The sequence below is a fragment of the Hyposmocoma kahamanoa genome, unplaced genomic scaffold (assembly GCF_003589595.1).
Source record: "Hyposmocoma kahamanoa isolate Upper Pololo Valley unplaced genomic scaffold, ASM358959v1 63, whole genome shotgun sequence".
NCBI lineage: Eukaryota > Metazoa > Arthropoda > Insecta > Lepidoptera > Cosmopterigidae > Hyposmocoma > Hyposmocoma kahamanoa.
Window position 1 is genome coordinate 5,552,746 of NW_020653851.1, and position 6,000 is coordinate 5,558,745.

Genomic DNA, 6,000 nt, shown 5'->3' on the forward strand with positions numbered 1-6,000 from the left:
TTCTGTTTTGAAGGGTAAGGGTGCTGATGAAATTACAGGCACATGAAGCTTGTCAAATTTATGCCACAGGATAACGGGCGCTCTTCAGATATTTGAGGTTTAAAGTAGCTGTTCTGAATAGGCGCTCGATTTGATAACATAAAAAAAAGATTCACAATCCTTAGAAAACGTGTTAAATTCCACATTAAAATCCACAATGTAGTAGTAGGTAACTTAGCGGATTTTGACCTAAATCCTCTTTGAAAGGAGATTCGTGTCCGCCAATGAAACGTATGAAGTAGGTTGTTAATGATGATGATGATGATAGTATTTTTACTTTACACTTTTGCCATTTTTATACAATCAAAGTCAAAGTGAAAATCAAATAATCATTTATTCTATAGGTAACATTTTTACACTTGAAAACGTCTTTTTTTAAACTACTACTCGTTCAATGTACTGATTTGCCCTAGAAGAACGAGCAAGAAACTCTAGGGATTGCTGTTTTCTAATAAACATAAATGCTATGGAAATACACTTTGCATCATAATTGTATGTAATCTAGACTCATGTTGTCTTTCCACACATCTTTATCTGACACATACTTTTCAATTTTGTAATATGACTTTTCAATCAAAATAGTTTAATGTAAGTTTTAAAGTTAGGAAGTGATCATCTTAATAAAGGCTCCGGAATTTTATTGTAAAAACGTATACAGTTCCCCATAAAATAGATAATGTCATTGAACAGATTTTTGCCGATCTTAGGCTCATTGAAGCGAATTTTTGTAACCATATCATAATGAACTTTAGTATGTAACGTACATACTGGTTACGAACCAAAAAACGCTCCTTTTGAGGATTTGTCGCGATCTCGGGAATTTCCACTAACGCTAACATATCGTATCTATGTAGTTTGCCTTTTTTGAACACGTAGTAAAATGATATTTACAGGGTTGCCAGTTTTCGTAAAATATTAAATAGTCATGTAGTTAATGTTGATAGATTTATCGATAGATAGTGAAAAAAGGTAAAAATTTTTGAAATAATATTATTACATTGTTATCATTCATAATTGCGTTATCGTCCTAATTATTATTATTTTGACAGTTAGCCCATTATCTTGTTCTTATTCTAATGCAAATTATTGCTCTATTGTAGACTATAGGTACAAATACGATAAAATATCCGCACAAAACAACAGTGGGTGTATGTAGCAATGGACTCGTCGGCAATGCTGCCTGATATACATTTTATTCTATTTTTATCAGTTTTTTACCTGGTTTAATATTTTTAATTAATATTCAAAAATATTAAAAAATAAGGGATAGTAGCCCTGTAGTTGCTTCTAAATTGAGTGGTAGCTGGACCGACCTCCTGAGGTGGTATTAAGACACATAGGGCGCACTATTAAGTTTCCGGAACTGGCCACTTACATAAACAATATTTAAAAAGTAATTACAACATTTGAAAATGGAACTCTTCGGCTGTAGAATACAGTTAGTTTTATCTAACTGTCACTTGCTTTTACATTGTGGCGTCATTTTAGAAATTGGTTGTCTACATCACCATGGATTTAACTCGTGAAAATTTTCGTAGTATGATTTTCTACGACTGTAAGTGTAATTTAACAGCTCAGCGGAGCTTCGCTCGGCTTCAGACTGCTTTTGGCGATGAAGCAGCATGCCAGACGACTATTTATAGCTTCACAATTTATTTGCAGAATTCAAACGCGGTCATGTGAATCTCAGTGACGAATTTCGTGATGGTCGGGGGACCACTACTGCGAACAATAAAAACATCGATGCTGTGCGCCGTATGACCAAAACAGACAGGCATGTGACAAACCACGAGATTCAGGCATCTTTAGGCATAGGCGTGAGTCGAATACAATCAATACTACACATACATTTGGCTGTGAAAAAGCTGTGCTCTCGGTGGATCCCACACAATTTGACTGAGGCTTAAAAATGGATAGCGTCACTTGGTGCAATGCCATGCTTACCAGATTCAACGAAAGGGCGTCAAATTTGGTGTGGGACATAGTAACAGGTAACGAAACATGGATTTGTAGTTACGATCTCAAAACAAAGCAGCAATCGAGCGTATGAGTCTTTCGAGTTGAGCCGAAATCAACCAAAGTGGCGCGCGTGCAAATCCCTCTAAACGGATGATTGCTTCTTTTTTTAATAAAACTGGACATGTGGCTACTGTTGCCTTGTAGAATCATTGTACCATAAATAGTGATTGGTACACGACCATTTGTTTGATGGAAGTTATTGACAAACTCCGTAAAAATAACCGTAAACGCCGTATCATCTTGCACCACGATAATGCCAGTTCTCACACGGCCAGACAGACAAATGAATTTTGAAGGTGAACAACGTTGATCTTACGAGCCATCCCACGTATAGTCCCGACGTGACACCTTGTGACTTTTATTTATTTCCAAAAATTCAGAACCAGTTACGCGGTCAACGATTTTCATCACCTGAAGAGGCTGTCGAAGAGTATGAAAAATATGTTTCAGACATTGTCACGGAGGAGTGGCATAAATGTTTTCAAAATTGGTTTATTCGTATGAAAAAGTGCATTAACGCTAACGGAGAATATTTTGAAAAACAATAAATTTATTTATGACTATTTGTATTATTTTTTTCTTATTCATTCCGGACACTTATAGTGCGTCACACGTATAACGTTCATTTATAAATTACATACATTAGTGTTTAGTAGCAATACTTCTCGCTAACTTTAAATTAAAATATCATGATGAAACCGGCACGCCGAAAAAGGTTCCCAGCCAGTGCAGTGGCTATATGGTGGACTATAAGGCCCGTGCCCAACAGTAGAATGAATAATGGCCAATAATGATTCAAATAAGACCAGTTCAATTATTTATTGCGAAGCGTAACTAATATTCTGTCGATAGTCGCTTGCAAGCGGGCAACAGTTTTACGCATTGAATTGGCATTTTGCTCGTCTTCAGAAAAGATAGTCTGGTTTGTAAGTTACACAAATGACATAAAATTTAGTATACTTGATCGTCAGCGCGCACGACATTTGATACCTGTCACTTTTCTGATCAGATGGTACCTTTTTTATTATTTACATTACGGGAGGCGATAAGAGACGTATAATATAAACACTTGAAACTCAAGAACCTATTAAGCTACCGTAAAACGAATAATAGGGCGATAAGAGCACTTAAGTAGCTTTTGTTTAGATTACTGTCATGATTGTAATACGACGACTTTATTTGTTAATTTCTGAGTACACGGAACACTTCGGAGAAATTTTCATAGTATTCTACGCTGTAACTTCTAACCACTTTGTATATTCACTGTATTAAGAAACAAAACATATATAAAGATGGCAAGCATTTAAATACCTATCGATTAACACTAGAATGATATGAATGTAATGTGTAACTATTTTTAAAATAAAGTAATAACAGTCACGGGTAGCGACGAAAATCGCGAAAATTTGTGAAAATGGTGTAAAAAAAAACTATAAGTCGCAAGGAAGAAAATTGACGAAACCTATCACAACTCACAATGTAACGACCTAAAAATGTTTTACTTTTACCTCTATTGAATAAAGATATGTGTTTAAGTGACATTTTACTGTAAAGAGTATTTTAATAATGAATAAGATTAGGAAATTAAAATTTTTCTTTTGGATTTAAATCGCGTATGTCTGTTTTTTCAAACAAACCGGCGTTTCGGGCCCTTTACAGGTCCCATGGTCACGGTTGACTGAAACGTCGGTTTGTTTGAGAAAACAAATATACGCGATTTAAATTCGGAAAAATAGTTTAATTTCCTATGTGTATCAATCCCGAAAACCTAAGAACTCGAAATGAATAAGATTTAAAAAAAAAAATCACAAGGTGCCATGACCTCCATTTTCATGACCTTTTTTCCAATAAGATTGTGATTCCAATAATATATCAAATGTTAAACTTTTAACACTATCTGAAAAAGCACATCCTGACGATCATTTTGATAAGTAATAATTACAGAAATTAATCAATAACGTCATCGATCACAATTTATTAAAGTCTTCATCAAACACTAAACGTCAACAATTCCGCTAAACGTCTTTTCACAGTTTTTTCTGTTATAGGGACGCATCATGAATATTTGTTTCTTTATACTAGGATATCGAGTATTTCACAATGAAATACTAGTAAAAAATTGGTGTCAATACATTTGTAACACCAAAATTATTTGTAAAACAGTTCACCAGTCGGGCACTGTAATTTACTGGTAACTATAGTTACTAGAGACGTTCGACCGAAAGTGAACATATTGACAGTTACTGGCAGCTATGGAAGTGGCATCAAGCGACATTGTGTCGCCACACGCACACATTTGAAAACGTAATCTTACATTAGTACTAAGTTAACATAATTTTGATTGGTTAAAATTATCAAACGAAAATAGACAATAATAAAAAACTTTTGGTAAAAACATTGAAACTTAATTGGATCTAATAAGGTTTTATTATTACTACTCACATAAAGGCTAAGAACCTGAACATAAACTTCTTGGAACAAAAGCAAAAAGTTGGCAATCTACAGATAGGGATCTGACATTTAATTGATATCGACGTTATGTTTCATATCTAGCGGAATATTGAACTAGACATTGCTTTATACTTGCTATATTAATCACGGAGTATATGGAAACGGCATTTAAAGCAATTTCTTCGAGAACTAGCGTAACTGACTCTTACACGCACACATTTGTTACCAAATACGCATAAGGCTTTACTACACGCAAATATTAATTGATATTAGCTACGCAGGCGTATGCGTATAATAGCTACATGCTACAATCACAGTATTGATGATTTACTATACTGTCATCGTACTTTCATTAACCTACTAGATTTCAAGTCAATCCGATCACTGGAAGGGTTGAAACATTAAAACACAGTCATCATAAAAATCTTTATTCACCCTGAAATATGATGTACTTGTTCAAAAATTACCTCTTTCTGAACTGGCTGAACATGACTACACCTATAGCGTGATACTTATTTCCGAAGGCGAAGAAGCGAATCATTTGTTTCATGAAAACTTGAGGAAAAATAACTGACAATGCTTCAGAAATGTTTTCACATTTAGATGTGGTCTATAATTTGTGAAGGCGACTCTGGGTTTCATGTCTATCTGGTTAACCAAATGATGTATTTCTTAATGAATTTTTCGGTTGTTATTTTTTATGTATATAATTTAATGTGATGTCATACAATACCTATAGCAAATGGTGCTACATTCAGTAGGTACCCAGCTTTTACTGCCTATTGCTTCAGCCTATTTCTCCTTTAAAAAGGATCCGGCGGGAAACTAAAAAAAAAATCAATACAAAAACTGAAAATGTAAATCATGCCTGTGACAAAACTAAGAACTCAAATGGATGAAGGTGACGTATAATAAGCAAGTAGGGTGGAATCATGTAGATAAGGGAAAGAAAATGTCCAATCTCATAAAGTCTTCATTTGATACTCCACGAGCTTACGTGCAATGTAAAATTATTGATACTGTACCTCTTCTATCTATATTTGCTTTTTTTCCATTAATATATCGTTTTTACTTAAATTGAAAATTTTAAAAAACTATTGCGAGTGTTGGGGCCAAACATTTAAGTATTCAAAATTGTTAGCTTTTAAATACCTGTAAACAATTTATGTTTACACATTGGAACCGCTATATTAAAAAAAAATGTTGAACTAAACCAAAACCGGGTTTCTAAATACAGACTTTCTACATATCGATAATTTGTTTACAACACGCGGAACTAGTACCAAGTGTAATACGACGCTAGTGCAAGCAATTCATAGAGCGTTATTCGAATTTTTCTTTTGACGGCGGTGATGGCCAACAACCAATGTATATTGTTATTACCGGGTTGCAAGAAAATAGTTTTGTTTCGAAATTATACTATTGTATTATTCAAAATATTGGAAAATACAGAGTTTTGTACTTACCGATGAAATTAAATCACTCCTGGAA